At 32.9% G+C, this 27,087-nt stretch overlaps 1 protein-coding gene across 5 annotated transcripts in view; it reads right to left on the bottom strand.

The window, feature by feature from the left end:
* Positions 1–27,087, bottom strand: part of FSTL5 (follistatin like 5) — a 790,158-nt gene that overhangs the window by 348,581 nt on the left and 414,490 nt on the right. The gene's annotated exons all lie outside the window — the stretch shown is intronic.

The following is a 27,087-nucleotide window of genomic DNA, read 5'->3' as shown; positions in this document are numbered from 1 at the left end:
TACAATGTATTTTAAATAATGCTTCACAAAAATTCATTGAACATATGAAGATTTTCCTGCAATGGTATCCACAGTAAATGGCCTCTAATACAGAAAATTTGCTGCTGTTAGAATCTATGTTCAATTGTTGACTTTTCATTTCCCTTTTTAGCCAGATTCTCACAAATCTAGTCCTTTCACTGAAATGATTCAGTGTCTGCTACCCAGAATGCAGGGTCTAGTAATCATATATTTAGATTCAACAGTAATCTACATGTTCTTGCTTGCACTTGAATATGGAAACCATAGAGGTTTGAAAGAAGTTTAGATTTACAGATAAACATTGAAATACAAGTATCTCATGTGTGCTAAATGTGTACAAAATGGAAATTGTTAATAAAAACACGAATATTCTTTTATCAAAAGACCAAAAATTGTTAATTCATTGGGATGTATCTATCCTTAAAACAAACAAAAACAGATTGTTGGTGCCCATGCAAAAGCAATAAATATAAATCTTTAAATTAATATTTAAGGTTACGTGTTTTTATTGTAAATCTTTAAAACACTTACAGTTACCAGTCACCATCAAATGAGGTTTTCTCTGTTTTTAATTAAAATATCTATTTTGCCCCTTTAAGGTAAAAAAGTGATGCAGGCGAAATTGCACATATTTAAATGCCTGAGTTGACAAGTCTTGGCGTGTACACATATCCACGAAACATCACCACACTCAAGATGATAAATCTGTCACTCCAAGGCTTTTTGTGTCCCTTGATATTCTTTCCTTGCACAATTTATCCCCAACCTCACCCGCTTCCCAGACAAATACTGATGTGGTGTGGCTCTATGTCTTCACCCAAATCTCATTTTGAATTGTGATCTCCATGTGTCGGGGGAGGCGCCTGGTGGGGGGAGATGATTGGAACATGGGGGCAGTTCCCCCTTGCTGTTCTTGTGATCGTGGGTAAGATATCACAACATCTGATGGTTTCGAAGTGTGTGGCACCTCCCCCTTTACTCTCTCTTCTGTTCTGCCATGGTAAGATGTACTAGTTTTCCTTCACCTTTCACCATGATTATAAGTTTTCTGAGGTTTCTCAGCTACCCTTCCTGTACAGGCTGCAGAACCATGAATGAATTAGAACCTCTTTTCTTCATAAACCCAGTCTCAGGTAGTTCTTTACAGCACTGTGAGAGTAGACTAATGCAAACATTGACTCTTTCTCAATTACTATAGATTGCTTTGCATTTTACTTTCAGAATTTTTACGAATAGAATCTAGTATGTGGTAATTTTGATCTGGCCTTTTGTACTCAGTGTAATACTTTTGATTAATCCGTTTTGTTACGTGCATCAGTAGTTGATTCCTTTTTATTGCCAAGTTGCTTTCTGTTGTAAAGATACACCACAATCTGTTTATCCATTTATCAGCTGGGGAGCATTTGAGCTATTTCCAGTTTTTGACTAAAACAAATTAAATTGCTATAAACATTTTGTTTGACATTTACTTTCATTTTTCATCTTTCTTTTTCTTTTATTATCCTAAGAGTGCATTGGCTGTGTCATGTGGCAGTTCTATACTGAACTATTGGGAAACTACCTGGCTTCCAAAGCAGTTATTCCAATTTACGCTCTTCAGCAGTGCATAATAATTTCAGTTGCTTCATGTCTTTGCCAATAACAGGTATAGGCAATATGTCACTTAGTAAGATTCTATAGCTCATTGTGGTTTTAATTTTCATTTATTTAATACATAAGGGTGTTGAGAACTTTGTCCTATGTACATTTATTATGAATAGCTTCTTTAGAAAAAAAAATTTTTTTGCTCATTCCTAAAATTAAGTGTTTTTGTTCTACTATTATTGGATGGAATAATTCTTTATCCTTTTTAAATAACATATTTTCTTGGGTATATTGTTTGAAAAAGATTCCCCATTCTGTAGGGAATCTTTTCCCTTTTATAATGATACTTTCCAATAAACAAGTTTTAATTTCGATATGAAATATTTGAATGATTTTTGTTGCCTAAAGTTAGTGGTTTTTATATACATTAAAGTTTAGCCAAAAAACAAAGCAAGCAAAAGTGTATTCTATGTTTTCTTTGAAAATTTTATTTTTTTAGTTCTTAAATTTAGTTTTATAATTTCCTTTGCGTGACTTTTAGTTTGTGATGTGATGTAAGGATTTGTTTCTTTTGTCTATGCATATTCACTTGTGCCAGGATTGCTCGTTGAAAAGATTGCTCCTTCCTCGTTGTATAGCCTTCACACTTCTGTCAAAATCAACTGACCTTATTTGATTTTTTATGATTTTCTAGTTTCTTCAATTATTTTATATGTCTATCTTCATGTACATACCACACTGTTTTTATTACTATAGTTTTGTAATGTTTTAAAATTCGATATTAATTCTTCAGCTTTTCTTTTTTTTAAAAAATAGAGCTTTGGCTATTTTATATACTCTTTATTTCTATGTAATTTTATAGTTAGATTGCTGTTTTTTGCTGAAAAGCATCCTGAGGTTTTATGGAATTGTAACTATCCATAGATTAATTTTGGTAGAATTGATATCTTAATAATATTGAGTCTTTTGTTTCCTGAACATAATGTACTTCTCCATTTATTTTTTCATTAATTTCTCTCATAAAAATTGTCCTTTGTACTGCACAGGTTTTACCTATCATTGGTCAGATTCGTCCTAATATCTTTCCTATTTTTGTTGCTATTGTAAAGATTTGTTGTGCTCTTGTTGGTATTTTTTTTAAATTAATTTCTAGTTGTTTGTTGACAGTTTATAGAAATCAATTGATGTTTTTATTAATATTAATAAAATTAATAAAATTATTAATATTAATAAATTAATAAAATTCTGTGCTCTTGCAGAATTTATAAGTTCTAGTAGCTTTTTTCTTTTATAGATTTGTTGGAATAATAGCATTTATTTTCAAATAAAAACATTTTTGCTTAATTTTGAATCTATATGCTTTTCATGTCCTTTTTCACTGCCTTATTATTGCACTAACAAACCTTTTGTACTGTGTGTATATATATATATATATATATATATATATATATATATATATATATATATATTTTGTTGTTGTTGTTTGTTTGTTTGTTTGTTTTTAGATGTAATCTCACTCTGAAGCCCAGGCTGGAATGAAGTGCTGTCATCTCAGCCCACTGCAACCTTCATCTCCCGGCTCCCAGATCAAGCAATTTTCCTGCCATAGCCTTCCAAGTAGCTGGGATTGCAGGCACGTGCCACCATTCCCAGCTAATATTTTGTATTTTTAGTAGAGACAGCATTTCACCGTGTTGGTCAGGCTGGTCTTGAATTGCTGACCTTGTGATCCATCCACCTTTGGCCTCCCAAGGTGCTGGGATTACAGGGGTGATCTACCCCATCCAGCCTGTATAAATTTTTGTGGTGCTGAATACACATGAAGAGAGCAGATGCTTTCTTCTCAGTCATAGAAAGAAAGTATCAAGCTTGTCAGCTTCAAGTATAATAATTGCTAAAGTCTTGCACTGTTGTCTTTTAACAAGTTAAGAAGTTTCCTCCTAAGTTTGCTGACATTTTATATCAGTAATGGATGTTGATATATTAAAATTATCTTTATATTTATTACTTGAGTAAAATTATAAAATATTTTAACTGTATTTACTTACTTTTGTAATTAAAACTTATTAAATATTTGTTTATATTCTTTTGTATATAATTAACTTGGTACATCTTTTTGAAAAGCAAGGAGTTGGAGGAGTTATCTAGTCTAAACCATATATTTGGAGATTAGGATTGTGATTTCCAGTTTGTTTAAATGACTGTCTCAAGGTCACTCAAACATAAAAAGTAAATATACAGAATTTTCTTCTTTCTTCATTTCCTCCCTTCATTAAAATGCATTAATATTTTTGAATTACATATTTGATCTATTTACTAAGTTACAATTCCTATTCAACAGGAGAATACGAAAAGAGCTTTGGGAAGTGAATAATGCTAATACAAAAGCATTTTAATAGGTGGGAAATAATTTTTCTTTTAAACATTACACTGCACATGAGCATTTTTATAAATGTCAGTTTTGTGAGTACTAATTGGATTTTTTAGTAAAAAAAAAATAAAATAAAAATAAAAGTAAAATTTAGATACAAAAAGTGTAGCCCCAAATAGAAAGTTTCTTTACAAACGGAAATAAAATATTTTTAAAGCAGTTCTAGTTTTTATAATTTACAATTGAGACAGGTAAAATATATGCTACATTGAAGCAATATTGTAGTATCAAAGTAAAGCATGAGTTTAATGTCTAGACAGCTGTAATCAAGTTTCACTGGCTGACACTAACACTTCCTGAAACCTTGGAAAACTGTCTCTTATCTCTAGGCCTTAATTTTTTAAATCATTTTAATACTGATATCAATGTAGGTGGTGTTTTGGTTCAAGTTTTTCATAACAGCTAATTAGACAGCTTAAGAATATAAACTAATGTCTACCTCAAATCAATGTGGTTGTTTTATTATCCATTAGCTAAATTCCTTTTGATTCTTTGAGTCTAAATGGAATAACAACAAAAGTAAAATAAAACAAAACAAAACTGCAACAAACTGTGTTTCCCCTCTGTCACACCACAACGATCAACACAGGAGACCTCTGTGACCAACTGTCTGGGGGCTTTTCCCCATGCACCAAGAGCGCCAGCAATTCTAGGAACCCACCAGCCAGGTATCTTCCAATTCAATTCATTTCTGACACTTCCTACTTGGAGACAGCGGCAGAGCTCACAAGTTGAAGACTCATTTCCCAACACTGGCCCTCAACTCTCCATTGCCAGTCACAAGCCCCACATTGTTTTAACTTACGGGCTATAAATCAGGGTTCTCATAATCCTCTTTTAGGATTCAATTAATTTGCTAGAAAAGCTCATACAATATAGGGAAAAAACTTATTTAACACTTATCAGTTTATTATAGGGAATATTACAAAGTATGCAGATGCACAGGTGCATGAAGTTTCTATGCCTTCCCAAGCACACCACTACCCAGGAACCTTCAGTGTCTTACTGTTCATAAGCTCCCTGAACCCTGTGCTTTTGAGGGTTTATGTAGACTTCATTATTGAGTCATGATTGATTAAGCATTGACATTTGGTGATCAACTTGAGCTTTAGCCGCTCTTATTCTTCCCAGAGGCTTTTCCTTGACAGGTAGTTAGTCTATCAAAATTAAACCTAGATAAATGAAGCTAAATACATAATTTTAAAAATCAGGAGGTTATCCTGTTTTTCGTTATGATCTAAGATCAGTTAGCTGAGGTCTAATTGAATCACTTAATGCCAGGCATGTTTTAATTAAGAAAATTTTACATTTTATTTGGAATTTATTATTTATATAGTATAAATACTTTCATTCGTTATTAATGCATGTATAACTTCAGTAAAGAAATCAGAAGATATTTTTAAACTACTGGTTTATGAACACTTAGAGATTGCAGTTAGTTTGTGCTTACCTTTAACTAAATATACAGTCTCCCCAGTATACTATGTAATAAAGTGAGAATTTACACCGTGTTATATATTGATTCTTATAAAAAGGGCAGGTTATACATTACTTTTTTCTTAAAACTATGTTATTTTCAAATAGGATAGATTATTCAAAACAACTTTATGAAAAACAGATAGAGACAAAGAGAAAGAAAGAAGAAGAGGAAAAAGATCAGTGTAATGTGAGATAAAACTGTTCAGGGGCTGCTCTATTTCATGTTCAGGAATTACAGAGGTCAAACTTCTACAATTGTTAAAGTGGGGATCTCAGTTCTCTCGCTCAGCTTATTAGATGAGGACATGTGACTTTATTTACGATATTTAACATATTTTAACATTTAAAATTGAATCCTTTCCCAATATTTGTAACCGCACATTTGATTACAGAATGTTATTTTCTTACAATTACCAAAATGAATGTTTAATGCTATATGACTCTTTAGAAGATAGTTTACTGTGTCATCTAGCTCACTGTTTTATTACCATTTTGTATTAATAAAAATCCACATTATTAAGTTTTCTTGCTTATGAAAATGCAGTATTATTACATAAATTTACTTTAAATTTGAATGTAGTATTAAAATGAAGCTCCCCAAACAGCTATTTAATGAAGTGAATCTACCACATAATAAGTAGTTTTGGCTCTATTAATGCCATCCAACAGATTTTGCACTACATAAAATACAAATATTTTATTGCCTTTCTAAACCTTGTAGATGATATTTTAGTGTTGGATGATCAAATGTAACTGGAAAAGTGACTTCACATTGCCCTCCAGGACAAAATAGAAATAAGAATGATCATGCAAATGGATTTTCTATTTTTTCCTGGTATGTAGCTTGGGAACTGTCATTCTGAGAGCTCTTTTAATATTTCTAGAGAGTCAGGTGAGAGGGCTGCATAATCTGAAGAGGGAGAATCAGAAAATCTGTCCTGCAGATTAATCAGAGGCAGTTAAAAACAGATTCCTCTGTATGGGGTTATATTGCACTTGCGGGAGATGTCTGTGGATATGTGAGTCTGCATGTGTATCTAGGGTGTGCTACTCCTGAAAGTTGTAAATAATAAATAATCATATCTGTACCACAAATTAATGAGCAATACTCTAAGTAACTTGGATTTGCCACATCCATATTTACTCTGGATCAGTGAAATGTAGATTGCCAAATGTACAGTGAAGATTAACAAAATGGATCTCAGAAGAACGAGGAAACTTCCCAGAGAGACATCAATTCGAAAACAGGAAGAGCAAGGAAGGGTAATGACCAGGGAAAGCCATGAAATAATGTATTGTTGACTCTGGGTACCTTGGCTTTGGTTTATGGGAATGCCAAATTTAAAGTTCCAGTTTTTGCTTTTTCTGTTTCTATGCATAGTTCCCTTTAGTAAACCTAACCCTTTATCAATATCTGACATGTCCATAAAGCAGTGTGGTTTAGCTTTATGGAAAATGAGGAGAATTGAGAGGAAAAGGAAATAAAATCTGACCCTACAGTCAATCATTGTGGTCTCCTACTGAGAAATATACATGATACTGTAGTGATGAGCTGAAAAGGAAATTTTATCCTATAAAATCAAGCAGAAATACTAGGAAGGATCACATAATGTGGGGAAGAAGATCACATAGGTGATCTTTAAATCAACTGTGCTACTTCATAACTTTATTCTGCAACAATAACACACATTTCAAAATATATATTAATTTCAATTTACTACCTTTTGTGCCCATTTTTCATGAGTTGAGCACAAGTATGAAGAAGCTCTTGAGCATTATTTTTGGCATATTTCATATTAAATTTAAAGGGTGAAGGAAAATCAACAATTAAATACAGTTTAATTTCCAAATAAGCAAAATCTATGTATGTAAATCATTTCCAAACTGAGAAATACCATCAACTTTTAATCCCTTATGTTGGATAACTTCCACTGTTGACCCATATTTATGTGTAGATGTTAGAGATAAAGAAAAAAAGGTGGTGGGAGGGAGCAATTTTCAGTCCTTTCTGAGTCTCAACTACTAAATAATAGGATTTATAACTTAAATTTTTTAAATGGTCATATATGTATTTCAATATAACCATTTATACTCATTTTGAGAATCTAAAAATTCAGACCAACACTTTTCAGGATTTTAAGGCTTTTGAAGATAGAATGAGCAGGACGATCATATAAATTAAGACCATGTATAAAAATAAGGACATTCATTTGTTACTGTTTTTTTTCTCTGAGTGATTATGTATACAATAGCTTAAAGAGGATGGCTATTATCTGATAATAATTATGTTACACATTTTCTCTTCTTGCACTGAGTAGGAATAGATATTATTTTATTATTAATAAACCACATTTTCTGGGAAACACTTAATTTTCTTCAGAGTGTCATTTTACCTGAAGAAAATAATATGGAGATGGCTCATTAAACAAAGTTCCTGCACTGAGAAGTAGCCATTAACCTATAAATAATCCTAACAATGCATCATCTTATGGTTCTGTCTTAAGGAGCTTAGAAAGCCTTCCCAATATACATGATTTGGCTCATAATTGTAAAATAATAGCTCATCATATAAGTAGTAATAATTTTTCTCAATGACAAAATAAGAAGATCAAGAAGGGTCATAGAGAAAGGAATTTCATTATTCTTTCAAATAAAACACTCAAAAAGCAATTGAAAAATTGCATTATATAAATAAGAGTAAAATAAAAAGTAGAAATGCTGGCATTAAAAATGACCCAGATACAAAGATAATTAATAAAATAAACTGTGATAAAACTGTAGCTTGAATTATGTCAAAGCTTTTCAAAACAAATAAAGATATAGAAGAGACACCTAGCTGAAAGGTAACGACATTAATTGGTGCTGATCAAACTCAAAAATGCTTCACATACTTAGAAAATTGCACAGGAAAACAAAACTGTTTGGTCTAACAAAATATTATACTACAAAATAAACCTTTGATTATTCACATATTTTTTGATAACACTTCAAAGCATTTCCACTGTTTCTTCTAACGATTCTCACATATTTCCATATTTTGGTTAAACCACTTGCACAATTCTTTAATTATACTGACTGTGATCAAGATCTTTTCAAGTACTCTATTATTTCTAAAATGTACAAAGAAAAATATTCTTGGCCAAATTTTTTATAAGACAGTATTTGTGAAGAAAAACTCCAACAATTGTTTCATCTTATTTTCGTACACATACTTCATGTTTCAGTTATTAAAAATATATCTGATGTGAATACTTGTGTTATGTGTTTAACCATTTCCCTCCCCAAATTCATATGTTGAAATTCGAATCCCCAATATTTTAGAATGTGACCTTCCTTGAAACAGCGTTGTTGCAGAAGTAATTCGTTAAGTTGAAGTCATTAAGGTGGTGGGCCTAAATCCAATATAACCGATTTCCTTATAAAAAGGGGAACTTTGGACACAGAAACTTGACACACGTATCAGGAGAACGCCAGGTGAACATGAAGATGGCGAACTACAAGCCAAGGAAAGATGCCTGGAGCAGATCCTTCACTCGCCCCTCAGAAGGAACCCACCTTTATTTTGAATTTCTAGCCTCTAGAGTTGTGAGATAATAAGTTTCTGTTGTTTATGCCACCCAGTCTGTGGGACGTTGTGGCACAACCCTAGCAAATTAATATTATTTGCTTATGTCTCTTTATCACTAAAATGTTCTGCAATTTTAGAACGTTTGTAGAACCGCATGCTTTCTACACACTGAATCAGATATTTGGACAAAGTTGTCTTCTATGGGAACCAGTTGTATACAGCAGAAGGCAAGAACTGGGGACTCCTTGGTGCCCAGGGCAACTCTAGGAACACACCAGAATGAGAACCCAAAGGCAGAGGTAAACACCCTAGATCTGGCCAAAAGTAAGATGTCTAGTGAACAGCGCAAAAAGGGCAGGAATGGCAGTAGACTGAAATACGTAAAAGGTATCTCTATTTTGTTGTATCTAGCAAGTTTAAAACATCATTAGCCAGATGAATACACTTGTTTTTTAAAAATTGGGCATAAATGGACTCCATAGAAGTAAAAAAAAAATTGTTGAGATAGTATCTGATTTTTTTTAGACTATTCTAAGACATAAAGCATCCTTATATTTAAGTTCAAAAAATAATTTGAGAATAAATAATCCTAGACAGTAATACATGTGTTCAAAATAGTATAGTATCACTTTATTTATTTATTTATTTATTGAGAGGAAGTTTTGCTCTTGTTGCCCAGGTTGGAGGGCAGTGGCATGATCTCGGCTCACTGCAACCTCTGCTTCCCTGGTTCAAGCAAGTCTCCTACCTCAGTCTCCCCAGTGACTGGAAGTACAGACCTGTGCCACCATCCCCTGCTAATTTTTGTATTAATAGGAGAAATGAGGTTTCACCATGGTAGGCAGTCTGGTCTTGAACTCCTGATGTCAAGTGATCTGCCCACCTTGCTCTCCCAAAGTGCTAAGATTACAGGCTTGAGCCACCATGCCCAGCCTACAATAGTATAGTATTGCTTTTAGTATTTGATTGATGATATTCTAATTGTTTATGGAGGTTTAAGAAGAATTTTTATATACTATCTAATTTGAGTAGTGTATTTTTATGAGATAAGTATATTGGACCCTATTTCAACCTCCATGTTATGGAAGAAAAAAACAAAGCAAGTCTCCAAACAAAACATGATTCTTCAAGAAATAAACCCTTCAAAGAAAGAATGGTGAGAAGCATATTTGAGACAAAAATATGTCTCTTGCATTGAATTTCCATGTTATTTATACTATACCACATTGTACTGACACATGGTAAACCTATATCTGTGCAATAATTTTCATAGGTATTGAACAAACTTTAAGCTTTACACTTATAAATTTGATATATTTTGGAATTCAGTGATCGATTATTGTTTCATTCATAAAATATGCATTTGGATTGTATTATGTACTCAGATAGCATATGTCTTAGTCTGTTGGGCTGCTGTAACAAAACGTCATAAATGGGGAAGCTTATAAACAACAGAAATTTATTTCCCAAAATTCTGGGGGCTGGAAATTCCAAGATCAAAGTCCTGACATATTCAGTGTCTGGTGCAGGCCCACTTCCTGGTTTAGATGTTCGTTTTCAGTATCTTCTCACATGATGACAGAGGCAAAGCAGCTCTCTGGGACTTCCTTAATAAGGGCACTAATCCCATTCATGGGGGTTCTGCCTCATGACCTAATTACCTTTCAAAAGCCCTGCCTCCTATTGTCATTACACTGATGATCAAGTATCAACATATGAATCTGAAGACAAACACATTCAGGTCATAGCAGGGAGGTAGGAAGAATAAGGACCCCTACCAGAAGATGTCCTCATTGAATCCCAGAATCTTTGTAATGGCAGTTACATGCCAAAGGAGAATTAAATTTACCAGATAGAATTAAGACTGCTAATTAACTGACCTTCAGATGGAGAAATTATTCTGGATTATTTAGGTTGGTCAAATGTAATCATAAGTGTCCTTATAAGTGGAAGAGGGCAGCAGGAGGAAGAGAACAAGAAAGATAGTGGTGTTAGGAAGATCTGGCAAAATGTTACTGGTTTTAAAGGCAGAGGGGTGAGCCAATTAATTCTGGGGTGGCCTCTAGAAGCTCAAAAAAGAAAGAACAAAAACTCTCCTCTGGGACTTCCCAAAGGAATGCAGCCCTGGTACTGACTCCTTGATTTTTTCCCAGGAAGACCTGTGTCTTATTTCTGATTTAAAGTTCCCTAAGTTAATAACTCTGTGCTGTTTTAAGCCAAGGTAGAAATTTATTACGACAGCAACTGAGAGTGAATACAGATTGCATTCCAGATCAAAGGACTACTCCAAGCTAATGAAGAATGCAGCAAAATACACAGAAAATTGCAAAAGACTGTGGTAAGTGTTAGAGTGGAGAAGTATGATTTTTTAATAAGAATATCTAAAAAGTCCATTAAATGCAGCCTAGAGACTGGAAAGGAAGTGAAACCGGAAGGAAGAATGTGTCTTAAAAGTGTGTGCTAGTTTTATGACTTAAGGTGAGTAAATAGCAGGTACAAAGACCAAAAAGCGGAAGGAATGTGGTGTTTTGGATAATAGGCCAAAATGGTAAGATTGTAATTTGTGAGCAAAAAAAAAAAAAAAAAAAAAAAAAATGCAAAACAAAACAACTTAGTAAATACATGAAGTACTAGTTATTTGAGAGAGAAACTTTTTAGGGAGGGTGCACTTGATATCCTGAGAGAACTGAAGGACCATTGAAATGATTTCAGGTTGAGCTTTGCATTTTAGAAAGGAAATTCTTGGGGCTCTGTAAAGGGACTGGATTGAGTCAACAAAAATGAATGCAGCGGGATCATGCACAAAGCTGCACTGTTATCTAGAAATGATGGTGGGCTCAATTATGAGGACTCATATTGAGGACAAAGAGAAGGGACAAGTTTTTCAATTGTTTAGGGAAAATATTCAAGATGTATTTTTCATTCTTCCAGAAATGAAGGCAAGGGAGATAATTTTTAAAAATTTTACTATTGCTATAGCAACTGGGTATAGGGTAATGTAATGCTCTCAATTAGAAACACAGAATAAGAGTAGTCTTCAACATGTGGCAAACTGAATTTAGGTTTAAACAAATGGCAGTGAAGTGCCAGAAGAGAACCCAAGGGCTTGTCCAGTGGGCCAAGGATGGATTGTAGAGACTGACAGATGAGTATAATAACTTTTGTAACTTTTCACCATGAAACATTATGCAGTTGCATGGCAGTCATATTTTAGCTGAAACCTATTTCAAATATTCTAAAATATCCTAATGGTGCTTTTGCAGAAAGAGAAAAAATCAAAATAAAGCCAATGGCTATCTTCTTGGGTAGATGATCAAAAAGCACATTAAAAGAATATATTGGGCTGGGTGCTGTGGCTCACACCTGTAATCCCAGCACTTTAGGAGGCCGAGGGGGGTGGATCACAAGGTCAAGGGATTGAAATCATCCTAGCCAACATGGTGAAACCCTGTCTCTACTAAAAATACAAAAATTAGCTGGGCATGGTGCCATGTCCCTGTAGTCCTAGCTATTTTGGATGCTGAGGCAGGAGAATGGCTTGAATCCTTGAAGTGAAGGTTGCAGTGAGCCAAGGTCATGCCACTGCACTCCAGCTTGGTAACAGAGGGAGAGTCCATCTCAATAAAAGAAAGAAATAAATATATTAATACATCTTTAAGTATGTAAAATGAAGATATTTAGATATTTGCATATCTTTGAAAAAGTGTCTATTCAAGTACTTTGCCAATTTTTATATTAATCTGTTATGTAGATGATCTGCAGTTTTCTACCATTCCTTGGGTGGTCTTTTCACTCTGTTGATAGTGTTCTTTGATGCATTGAAGTTTTTAATTTTGATGAAATCTAATGCATCTATGTATTTTGTTACCTGTGTTTTTGTTGTTATATCCCATAAAACATTACCAAATTAGATGTTGTGAAGAGTTCCTCCTATGTTTTCTCCTGAGTTTTATAGTTTCAGCTCTTACTTTTGGGTCATTGTTCTATTTTTGAGGGTTTTGTTTTTGTTCTGGGGCAAATGGATATTCAGTTTTCCCAGCACTAGTTGCTGAAAAGACTGCTCTTTCTCCATTGAATGGTTTTGGAACATTTTCGAAAATTATTAGACAATTTATAGAAAGGTTTACTTCTAGAATATTTTTTCTATTCCATTTCATTGGTTTACATGTGTTTTAGTGCCAGTACCATACTGTTTTGATTTCAGTGGCTTTGTACTAAATTTTAAAATAAGGAAGAACGAGATCTTATCCACCTTTGCTTTTCTTTTATTAAGATTGTTTTGGCTACTTAGGATTTCATGATAATCCATATGAACTTTTTTTTCTATTTCTGAATAACACTATTAGAATATTGATAGAGATTACATTTAATCTGTAGAATACATTGAACAGTATTGACATTTTAACAATATGAAGTCTTGCAGATATATTTTAAATTTGCCAAATTTGCACTTCTTTCTCCATAAACTGCTTACAAATAAAAAAATTGGCACAGATCAGAAATGCTTACAAATTTTAAAATAATATAAATACATTTTGGTTATAAAATTATATATTCACAGATCATTTTAAGCTGAGAGATGAGTATAATAAGCTTCACAAGTTTTCAACAGTAAGAATTATGCAGTTGCATCTGTGATCGTGTTTTAGCTGAAACCTATTTCAAACAAAATGTAGCAGAATTTTTAGATTCAAATATGCTTACACTCTTCCTTCTAGTAGAATTCAGTATGTGAGTTTACTTGCTAGATTGCTGACAAGTTCAGAAACATTTAATCAGTTATGCTCAACCAGTTGCAAATTCTAACACTATTATAGGAACATGAAAAATACAAGGTGTTTTTTTTAATCATCCTATTTTTTCAAAGATAGATGCTTTGTACACACTGCAGACAAGAATACTAAAAGTGTGTATGGTCAGGGATGCATAAGGAATGAGCACATCACTATGACAACTTTTTTGGACAGTAACACTCTCTGAGGCCTCTGTCCAGCTAACTTGAGAAATCTATCTGCACCACAAATTTATGAATATGATTTAATTATGCATTCAACTGCTGTATATAGCTTTCAGGGCCCAATGAACTGATAAAGCCAAAGCTGAGATGAGTTGTGCCTTTCCCCACATTGTTACAATGTTGAATTATATTTTCTATAACTTGTTATAAAACGGCTTAGCTGCAAGAGTGGTACAGTTCTTTCCCTAATTTTATGTCTATACATTCATGAAGGTGTGGTAAATGAGAAAGCCAATTCTTAAACCTAATTCTACCATATATAAATATTCAGAAAATACCACCTGGCAGCGGAAGTAATTTCTGTTGGGGATGTGACAAGGAATTCATCCACTGCTAACTCTCTAAAGTCCCTGATAGTCATTGAAAGGAACTTCATGGCTTTTCATGATCAAATTGGCATAAATCAGTTCTCAACACCCTGAAATCGTGTCTCAGCTAAAGTCAGAAGAAAAGCCTCATAAAATTGTTCAGAAAACTTTTTTTGGTTTAAACTAACACTTTTAGAATTACATTATCATGCAAATGTGAAGACAATTTCCGAACTGATATTTTGTTTCTGTGGTGACAGTTACATAATACACAGCCAAATTTTAATGCTTTCAGGTATTAGTGGTTTTTCAGTGGCTGTCTATGCATTGAAAAATGATAAAGGTCACGTAATACAAATTTGAAAATGAGTTTTAGGAATAGGAAATCTCACATCAATTCATTCTGCTTTATCAGATCAAGAAGCAAAAGTGAATAGTTTCTGGAGAAAAAAAATACTTTTCTAAAAAGGCCAATAAAGAAAAAAAAAAAGAGTCTATATAGACTGGCTTTGGGGGAATAATCTTGATTGAAGCTGATAAATCCCACTATCGCCATAAAGTATGAAAATCGCCTTTAAAAATTCTAAAATTTCAGCAAGTAATAACTTAATGAGTTCAGTTTGAAATCAACATTTAAAAATGTTAATATATCCCAAAGAATTAGAAAACACAGATGAAAGAGACAGTGTGCTCTCATATGAAAACCTTTTACTGGCATTGTTTATTTTGTGCATCTGTAACTATATATGAAAATGTGGTACTTTCTTAGATATAAACACCAGAAACACAGTGCTAATACAAAATCTTTTTTCTAATGCGATATTAGGATAAATTTGTTTAGTATGGGGTGATGACAACAGTGCAATATATAGACAGTGGTGTATATAGCATTTTCGCCGGTTGTTTAAATGTATTTAAAAGGCATTAAAATATTTAATAACACCAGTTGTTTAAATATATTTAAAAGGCATTAAAATATTTAATTACATATTTTGGTTGAATATAAAATGTCTACAAACAGCAGGAAAATAATCTAGACTTTTAATGGAACTTCACAATAATAATATTCTTTCTATAGAAAATGTGTCAAACTATAAGCAAACGAACAAACAAACAAACAAACAAAGAAAACGCACTCATTGTACCCATAAGATAAATTCCTGATCTTAGAAGTGTTACCACTTCACATATCCTAGCAAAGATGAAATCATAAAGAAAGTCGAGCCATCACCTATGTCATTTTCAGCATGCTAATATAGACAGTTCTTATAAAATATGATTATAATAAAATGAATTATGTGAATGGAAATATGAGTTGTACCTACACCATTAAACATGACTACAGGTTTGAATATTTAGTTTGCTTGGCTAACATTGATATTCTTTCAATCTAAGTTTTGCATCAGTAAGAAAAAAATGTTAAATTTTAACTTTAAAACTTTTGACGAGTTCAATTTTTTATCCTTGAGTAGCTCAAAAAGTTTTTAAAAAATTCATCAGAAATTAGTTTATCTACCAAAATCTATCCCATCACATATATAAATTATTTCTGCTATAATACATTGCTAAATAGCATTCTGGGGATAGCGTGAATTTTTTTTTTTTAATTTGAAGTTCGGCAAAGTAAGAATTGTTACCAACTTCTTTAGATGTCTTCTCAAAAGTCACAACCAACTTGTTGACAGAATTATTACTAACTTTGAATTTATTTGGGATTGTGCAATGTAAATATTCTAACACTCTTTTCTAGAAATTGTTAGCCATCTCCATCACCAGTTGTGTTGAATTTTTTCTCCTAAATATTCCTTCAGTCCATAACTTCTTATTTACCCAATTGCCCTTGTTCAATCCCTCAAAACTTATCACTTAGAGAATTGCAGCCTGAGGTAGTAGTGCCCTGGTGAATGTTTACAAGCCATCTCTCTAAGCCGTGGTGGTAATGTGTTGGGGTAAGGGGGTCGATTGTAGCATTTGACAATATCTGTGCTGTAAAGGTTCCCACCATGGGCCAATTTCAGGTTACTAATATGACATCAACATGATTGCACAGTTCTTGAAAATGTAATCATTAACCCCAAAATACCACTGACTGCACTGATCTACAGTTGTTTCCGCTTCTCATCTTATTTCTTAAGGCATTTTGCACTGTTTCATAAATGATCTCTCAAATGTAAATGACAATCCCTGTATCACACTGTCAGTGTCTTCCCTACACCTGCACGAATTATCTAGTTTCTCATGACTGTGTTCAGTAAGTTTCGAGCTCTAGTCCCTCCCTCCTGAGCCTCTTTTTTCACTAATTTCTAGCTTGCACTTTGTCTCCCTCAGTCTCCCAAAGGCTTACAATTTCCCACACATGAGGCTTTGCTGCTGGGCTCCCATTAGCAGAAAAGCACCTGGCTTCTTGAACCTTGTCCCCAGGGACTCTTATTCAGGGACATATGTAATTTAAAAGTTATCTTTGCTTAGAATCCGTCCCTGTGGGTGTTCCTTTTTCATTGTCTCTTGAGATATTATGTTGAAATTGCCTTTTACTGTTTAACTTCCAAAGAAGAGAAAGAGTTTATTATCCATCTTTATATCTGTAGTAACTAGCCTTAATAATATGTCATAATATGACATGTAATAAGAATATAACAAATGCTGATTTTTGACTATAAAATTAAACGTGACTTGAAATATTAATTTAAATGGATAAAATTACAAAAGTGGATCATTGAACAGCTGATAAATTTTAAACTACAAGATACATAAAATATACCACATTTATTATTCTTTGTCTGGCTTTCTTCTCTCTTCAAGCTCTCTTTTTCCTTCTCTATTTCCTCTCTGTCTCTCCTCCTCCCACACCTTTCCAACATAATATTAAGCATTATTTATTTGAAAAGTTTCCTTCTTTTGCAATAGACAAATACAATATACCATATACTAAGATATCTAATTTACTTGTTTATTCAATAAAGTGTTATTATCGTTAATGTTAATTAAGCAACACTGAAAAGAACGAGGGTAATCTTGTGATGTTCTCTAGACAGTACCTATAAATGTGCATATCCTTTCAATGTGATTTGTAATCTGCAACTTCTATAAAGCCTTAAACATCATAGATGCTTTTTGTTTGCCCCAGATGGTCAGCAACAACAAGACTCTCTTTACTTTACTTGAATGATTAGTAACAAGTTTACTGCAGTTTCCTTCCTTTTTATAGCAGCAATTTCCATTAGGAAGAACACATTTTACAATGGTGCATTGCAGGTGATATACAGCACTGAGGCTCTAACGAAATCCTCACTCAGGCAGGCACACAACACTTAGTGTAGACACTTTGTGTCCATTTTTGTTGTTTGTTTAACTTCCATCTATTTTTAACTGTCACCTAAAGATATAGCAGATATATATCAGAAATTTAACATAAATATACTTTATATCAAATAAAAATTATTTACAAATTTACTAAGGGTGACAACAATGGTAGATGGTGCTAGAAATTTACACCCAATTACACTACATAGACATAGATTATAAATTAAAAAGAGAGTGTATAAAGAAAATCCTTAAGAAATTAAACTTTATTATTTGACAAAACAGAATAAAACAAAAGATTGATGCGTACTAAACAGTATTAGGCATGCGTGGAATAAATAGCTAATCATCATCAAACTAATTACTTGTGTTTAAGTATAAAGATGGATGTGTGTTAACAATTTACACTCATCCTTTTAAATGTGTTAAAAGCAAATTTGTTACCGTTTTTGAAATACCTATGAAAGGAATTGCCACAAAAAATATCATGCACTGAAGTACAATAAGACTTGTTAGGGCCAGGCATGTTGACTCACACTTGTAATCTCAGCATTTTGGGAGGCTGAGGTGGGTAGATCACTAGAGGTCAGGAGTTTGAGACCAGCCTGTCCAACATGGTGAAACCCCATCTTAAAAAAAAAAAAAAAAAAAAAAAAAAAAGACTTAAGGTATTTTGCACGTACCTTTTCAAACGTAAATATGTACACATATTTATTTTCATTATGATGACCCTGAAAAAGTGTTTTAGCATTTTCCAAACCTTTATATAATTCTTATGATCCATGTATCATAGTAATTTTCCCAGAATTCTCAGAGGTAACAATATTCTGGAGCTATTTGTAAAACTTCAAAACATTGAATGTGAAACATTAATCCGTGGTATATAAGGTTGCACAAGCTTCCTACAAGCTGTTTCACTGTTAATTGCTGGACTGAAATAATGCAGAGGGGAAATAATTTTTTTCTCAGGCATAACAGTATCTCACATCAATAGACTTACATGATTGGTGTATTTCTTTGAAGTAAGGGAAAGACGTGAGTCATTAGTTACTAAAATAAGATTATTTTAAAAATTAGAACAGCTATTTTTAAGGTACTAACTATGGATAGATTTATAATTTCAATGACCATCAATAACAGCATTTGAAAAACACTTCTCGATGGTGAAATCAAATATATTTTATTGAACTGGGCAAAGGACATGAAGAAATGTTTCTCAGAAAAAGACAAGCAAGTGGCAAAAAAAAAAAAAAAAAACATGAAAAAATGTCTAACATCACTAAGCATCAGATAAATGCCAATTAAAACCATAATTAAATATCATTTTACAGCAGTCAGAATGGCTATTACAAAAAAGTCAAAAAAACAACAGTTGTTGGCACAAATGCAGAGAAAACGGAACACTTCCACAGTGTTGGTGGGGATGTAAATTAGTTCAGCCACTATGGAAAGCAGTATGGAGATACTTCAAAGAACTAAAAATAGAACTATCATTCCTGCCATCAATCCCACTACCCCAATACTGGATATCTCTCTACTGAATAGAAAGGAAATCACATATAAAAAAGACACCTGCATTCTTATGTTTATTGCAGTATTATTCACAGTAGCAAAGTCATGAGTCACCCTAAGTGTCCTCCAATGGTTGAGTGGATTTAAAACAATATGGTACATGTGCACCATGAAATACTATGACGTATTTCATTAAAAAGAATAAAATAAAGTCCTTTGCAGCAATATGGAAGGAGCTGGATGCCATTATCCAAGCAAACTAACACAGACGCAGAAAACCAAGTATCACATGTTCTAATTCATAAGTGGGAACTAAATAATGGGTACACATGGACATAAAGAGAAAGATAGACTCAGGGGACCCCAAAAAAGGGAGGGTGGGAGGGGAGTGAGAGTTGAAAAATTACTTATTTGGTAAAATCTTCCCCTTGGGTGACGAGTACACTAGAAGCCCCATCCCCACCATTACATCATATACACATGTGACAAACACTTGTCTGAATCTAAAAAATACAATATGATAAATAGATTTAATGTAACCCTTTCTAAAATAAACATTCTATTTATGTTGAGAATATATATAAATAAGCTGTCCCTTAGATGAAATTATACTCATTTTAGTCTATAATTTTCTGAATTTCTGAAAAAATAAATATTAATACAAAGTTCACACCATGCTATTTATGTAAAAGTGTAATGTGCACTTAAATTCATATTTAAAAATAATTGGAATAACATTTTAGATGGAGAAATTGTTATTCATTGACACTCTGATATTGCACTGTCCAAGACGGTAGCCAGTAATTAACTGCATGTGGCTATTGAACATTTGGCTTATCCAAATTGAGATATCCTGTACTGTAATAATGTAAAATATAGCCCTGATTTCAAAGACTTGGTAAGAAAAAAAGAATGAATAATATGAACTTAATGCTCATATTGATATTATAATAATATTTTGGACATGTTCAATTAAATAAAATGTTATTAAAATCAATTTTCCCTGGTTTTTTTTAAAGGGGACTGCTAGAAAATTTCAAATTATTAGGATGGCCAGCATTTTTTGTTTGTATTATGTTTCAATAGACAGTGTTTCTCCAAGGATAAAAGTGATAACTTGAAAACGATAATAAATAGAGTATTACCTTTATAATTTTGAAGATTATCATACTTTCAAACAATGGCAGCCATTAAAAGACGATATTCATTTGTATTTAAAACAGTTACTGTATAATCTGACTTATATGTAGAATCTTAAAAGGTCCATCTCATAGAAACAGAGAGGAGACATATGGTTATCAGAGGCTAGGGCAGGGATAGGAAAACGGGAGAATGTGACGAGATAAAAAAGGGAAGAAGTTGATCTTCCAAAGTCTTGGTTAAACAGCAGAAATAACTTTTAGTAATCCATTACATTGCATGGTGGCCAAAGTTAATAATAATATATCGTCTATTTCAAAATTTCTAAAAGAGATTTTTAAACAAAAAAATGGTCATTTGGTGAGGTGACAAATATGTTAAATAGCTTGATTAAATCTTTCTATAATGTATACATATATCACAACATCACATTATACTCCATAAATATAAAAAATTATTCATCAGTTAAAATTGAAAAAAAATCTCAAAAATACGATTATAAACTCTATTTGTTGATGATATGTTCCCACTATCTAATTAAAAGAAAATTAAAACAAATATTGAGCCAATAAAAGTAGTACAGTTGCATTTTTATAAAATATATGTGTATGTAGGCCAGGTGCAATGGCTCACATCTGTAATCCTAGCATTTTGGAAGGCTGAGGTAGACAGATTGCTTGAGCCCCAGAGTTTGAGAGAAATCTGGGCAACATAGCAAGATTCAGCCTTTACAAAAAAAAAAAAAAAAAAAAAAAAGAAAAATTAGCTGGGTGTGGTGGCACATGCCTGTAGTCCCAGCTGCTCAAGAGGCTGTGGTAGGAGGATCAATTGAACCCAAGGATGTACAGGCTGCAGTGAGCTATGATAGTGCCACTGCATTCCAGCCTGGGTGAAAGAGTAAGACCCTGTGTGGAAAAAAAAAATAAGAAGAAAATATTTGTGTATATATGTTATATACAAAAATACACACACATATTTTATTATATCACACACACACACAAACACGTATGCCTCAGAATGATATAACTGAATTGTGAAATTAAAGTTGATCCCTGTTTAGTTCCATATAACTTTTTGTTTTATACTTTTAGTAGCACAACACAAAAATAAGCAGAAGATAAATGGATACAGAAGTATGGCAAGCAGAAAAAAGACTTAGTAGAATTTTTAATAATTGAAAATTTGACTTAAAATTTATAAATATTAATAAACCCATTATTGTTGTTTTGATTCATTTCTTCTTCTTTTCCTGTTTTTTTATTTAGCAAGACAATGATTTTAACTATTCTTTCTTTAAACACTCAAGTTTTATGATTTATGTGTGTAACTGATGAAATCTACTTCAAGTTTCATGTTTTCTCTCGTTATATCCATGAAACTTTATGAAAGTGGTAGTGATGGTAGTGATGGTATAAATATACATTTATATTATATATTTATAATATAAAATGATATGTTTATAATATACATTTATAATTTATGAAATATGTATTTAGAACATATAAATATATATAAACAAACAGTAACAATGTTTTGTAAGTATTATACTATCTTCTAAATTATTTAAGTTGTTAGAAATATTAAAATTATTTAAACATGTATATTTTATATTTTAAAAATATTTGATTTTACATATTATAGTGACATTTATTTGATAGATAAATGCCTTTCTGAAAGATCATTTGGCAGAGCAGAATCCAGTTAAGATACTTTCAACTGAATAATGTAAATAAAATTCCTTTTCTCCCAGGCTAACCCAGAGAATGGAGTTCAGAAAACAGCTAGTAATTGAACACGATATATTGCATTCAAATTGCTTAAATTGTTGAACAATAATTGACTAGTTTAAAATTAAATCCCGTTAGTGGAAACAGTTTGGAAATTTGAGATACTTTAAAATTGAGCTAAGGCTTTGGCGCCAGGCTGCAGCAACTCTGTTCAAAGCAGTCAGCTCTGGGCAGCAGCGTAACTGACAACCTTTAGGGTAAAGCCAAGGAACAGAAGTTGCTAGAGAAATTCGGACAAAATCACAGGGCAACTGACTCAGGTTGCTCACAGATTTTGGACATTATGGGGACGCCATCCAGACAGGGTTGCAGAACCACACACAGGACCATGCAGAGTTCAATTCAAGGAGTTCCTGAAAAATGGTACAAAGCCAACGCCAATGTAACAATGATTTACAGAAATTATTTGAAACTCTGAAAACATAATCCTCAGGCAAACCCTACCTAAGATTACTATAGTGTAATCACTGGAAATAAATTTTAGGTTAGATGCACTAAGTTATGACTGACAATGCACGGTACAATAAGGAGAATAAGAATGACTGTTCAATTCTCATTTTATTGTACTGCAATTACGCTTTGAGTCAGAAGAGGCATTACTCTATCAATATTTATCATGAAAAAGCAAATACTTAAATAAATAAATACAATAAATGTTTCACTTGAACTAATTGTGTCTGCTTTTTGGATTATGAATCATTATGTTAGAAGACAAAATGTACAAATTAGAGATCAGAGTGTGAAGAATGCCAGAATGCCTCAAGGCACAATAGTGGCAACCCATTAAGGTAATCTAACCAATGGGGGATTCAGGGACAAAATGAAAGACAGGGTTAATTTACAATGGGAAAAACCTAAGACTTAAAAATATTACAGTTTAAATTTGTATTGCCTCTCTCTTCTACCATTACAATTGGTGTATACAAATAATTTGCTACGTTTAGGAGCAATAAACTGTCCTTTTGGAATACGTGTCTATAGGCTGTGTCTCAGCAATCATTTTGGATAATCCTTTTACTAAGAACCCAGATAGCAACACCAACACAAAGTAAAAAGCAAGGAAATAATGCTGAGTGGTATTTACAAGAAGAGCCAGGGGATAGCTATAAACTCTTAACATAAAAAGTTATATAATCAGCCCTCGTGCAGAAACTCACATTTGTAATCCCAGCACTTTGGGAGGCTCACTTGAAGGCAAGAGTTAGAGACCAGGCTAGGAAACATAGCAAGGTTCCATATCTACTAAAATAAATAAATAAATTAGCCAAATGAGGTGGCACACTCCTGTAGTCTTAACTACTTGGGAAGCTGAAGTGGTAGGATTGCTTGAGCCCAGGAGCTCAAGGCTGAAGTGAGCTATGACAGTGCCAGCACACTCTCAACCTGAGTGACAAAGGGAGACCTCGTCTCAAAAACAACAACAAAGGAATAACCATACAAACTGAAATACACATTATTAATTTTGTAATGCTAGTATGTGACGGAAGAATTATTCTCCAAATATGTCAGGTGATTCCTTTGCTGCAAGGTTTCATATTATAATAATCTGTGTATATGGGGTTATTTTATAGTAGCTATAACATTATCTAACACAATGATTCCCAAGTCAAAGTAAGCTTAGGATTAGCATTGCTTTTGTGTTTGAATGTAAGGTTTAGTCTTTTAGAAATAATTCATGAGCTCTATGCCAGAGGTGAATTCGGTTGCCCTGGCAAACTTTGTTGTTTTACTTTTTAAATAGCAGAGATACAAAATAGTGGCACATTATGATGTATAAAGCAGTACACCTGAACAAAGTAAAGATGTCTGTGAAACCACTATGTATGTTAAATATAGATGATGGATTGTCAGACAGATAGATAAATAGACAGACAGACAGACAGATAGATAGATAGATAGATAGATAGATAGATAGATAGATAGATAGACAGACAGATAGATGGAATGTTTCCAGCACCATATATGACCTGATGTTTTCATCTCATTCATTTTCCTTTCTTGCAAAGGCTACCATCATATTAAATTCTAAAACCATAGAGGATCTTAGTTGTTTTTGATTTTATCTAAATATATTCATACTTGATGGATGCTTATGTGCTCTGCTTCATTATCTAACATTATTGTTTTTCGGTCTCCTTACATCCAACCTCTCCACCATCTCACTGTTGTTTCTGCCCCTACAGCTACATTGAAAGTGTCATGACCAAAGTTACAAGTAAATTTCTTATGGCCAAACCTAGTGGCCAAGAAGAGCTCACTCTTGGGCCAGGTGCCATGGCTCATGCCTGTAATCTCGGCACTTTGGGAGGCCAAGGCAGGCAGATGATGAGGTCTGGAGCTCAAGATCAGCCTGGCCAACATGGTGAAATCCCGTCTCTACTTAAAATACAAAAATTAGATGGGTGTGGTGGCAAGCACCTATAATCTCAGCTACTCAGGAGCCTGAGGCAGAAGAATCTCTTAAAATTGGAAGATGAGGTTGTAGTGAGCTGAGATAACACCACTGCACTGCACCCTGGGCAAAAGAGTGAATCTTCCTCTCTCAAAAAAAAAAAAAAAAAAAAAAAAAGGAAGAAAAATCTGTTTTTTGCCTTGTACTCAGCTTTGAAAAATTCGAAATTCCCTCTCAAAAAAAAAAAAAAAAAAAAAGGAAGAAGAATCTTCTCTTTTTTTTTTGCCTTGTACTCAGCTTTGAAAAATGTTCAATTCTTCCTTAGTAAAATGTCATGGTAGTTCCTTGCTTTGATATCACCTATTAAAGTGCATTTCATTTTTAATTCCGGTATAGACCGAATTGTGTCTCCTCCAACCTCCCATGTTAATATTCTAATTCGAATCAATATGACTATATTTGGAGATAGGGCCTTAAATAACTTTAAGTTTTAATGAGGTCATCAGGTGGGTCCTAATCTGATATATTTTGTGTCCTTATAAAATGATACATCAGAGGGTGTTCTCTCTCTTCAGTGACAATGCAGCATGAAGATGGACATTTGTTTTCAAGCCAGAAAGACAGCCTTCACCAGACACTGAGTTGTCTGATACCTTGATCTTTGACTTCCCCATCTCAAGAACTATAAGCAATAAATTTCTATTGTTGAAGATGCCTGCCTACCGTATTTTGCTATGATATCCACCGAGATGGCTCTCAAGCCCTCTACTTTTGCTCGTTCTCTCTTTTCATGCTCACCTTGAATGATCCAACCTCCTGGTAGAGATTCAGTTTCTACTTATATATTCCCTATCTTTATTTCTAGATGAGGTCCCCTATTCGAACCACAATATTCTCCAACCAGAAGTTTTGTATTTTTTAAAAATATATACCAACCTGTCCAAAATTTAACTCAATGTCTTTCCCTAAACTTGTATCTCTCTCTGTGTCCCTCGATTTAATGAACAGAAACATCATTCACCTTAGTAGTCAAGCAAGAAATCTGGGCATTATCCTTGACTCGAATCCTTTCCTTGTCATGTATGTTTAATCACTCACCGATTCAGGATAATTTTGTTTATAGGTCATAGCACAGATACGGCCACATTCCTGCACTTTTACTGTTCCTTCTTTGGTTCTGGCCCCATCATCACTTTTAGCCTATATTACTGCAACATTCTTAATTTTGTTCACTAAACTCTGCTATTTTTCTTAACAAAGGTTTTATATACTAATGATCTGATATCTATGAATGGTAATGTAATATTCATTTTTATTGCTCTAATTATTAGAAGCTTTCAATAAGCAATATTTTAGTGTGGCAGTTCTGCTTTGCCTGGAAAATGAATTTTATTTTCCTCATAACGTCATTATCAAATCTATACTGCATTAAGAAATGTTTCATGTAGAGTGATGATGTTCTGAATATACACGTTAATGAGTAGGTGATTTTAAATATCTGTTCTTAGTATTTGAAAATTTTGGAATGATAGTTACTTCTCTTAAAGAAAGAAGAACAGAGCTATTATACAATTAATGTCAATATGATGTTCACAGTTGATGCATTATGCTTACAAAAACTTAATTTTTTTTTGTTGTTGTTGTTTTGATGGAGTCTTGCTCTGTCACCCAGACTGGAGTGCAGTGGTGCAATCTTGTCTCACTGCAACCTCCGCTTCCTGGGTTTAAATGATTCTAATTTTTGTATTTTTAGTAGAAACAGGGTTTATGCACACTAGAAACATACATTATCTTGGGTATTTGTACATATAAAGAGCATGTTGAATTAATAGAAATTTTTAATAGTACAACATTAGAAGTTTAACACACAAGAAGATATATACTTCTTAAAGTACATATATATGTGTATATATTTTGGGGAAGCTCCATCTTAGAACAGTTTAATAACATCTCAAAAATCTATCACATTTACCAAAATGTCTCATACATTTTTAAAAGTTCATAGTCCTCATAAAATTTCACACAATTTTAAGGTTTAGTATCACAGTCAAAGTAATTTATTATTTAACTCAGGAAATGAAGTACATGGGAAGCATTTTCAAAACAAAGATTCTTTCTCTAGGTATTTGATTATACCGTTCTTTGTTATCTACAAAATCTAAATAAAGTAATTCATTTATAAAAGCAATAAACATATAACATCATTTCATTATTTCATTTGAACTTAGTCACCAAACTAAGTAAATATAGACATTTATTTGAGCATCATTTCTGAAATTAAATGCCTCAATTAGTATATGATAATCTTGTCTGATGGCAAATCACTTACATTTACTGACAGATTTAAATCAGAAGTATGTTGTTCCATGCAAGTCATATATACTGTTACAATTTGATTAAATTTGAATTGGAAGAAAATGAAGTACTTAGTCCTTGGTATATAATATGGCACTATTAACTCATTTTTAATTATACCAGAAAGCTTTGCACTGAAAGATGAATACACTTTACTGAATATACTCATGACAATGAAATTCCAAGGTGA

This window comes from Saimiri boliviensis, chromosome 3 (genome assembly GCF_048565385.1).
Source record: "Saimiri boliviensis isolate mSaiBol1 chromosome 3, mSaiBol1.pri, whole genome shotgun sequence".
NCBI classification, from domain to species: domain Eukaryota; kingdom Metazoa; phylum Chordata; class Mammalia; order Primates; family Cebidae; genus Saimiri; species Saimiri boliviensis.
This window is presented reverse-complemented; position numbering and strand designations above follow the sequence as displayed.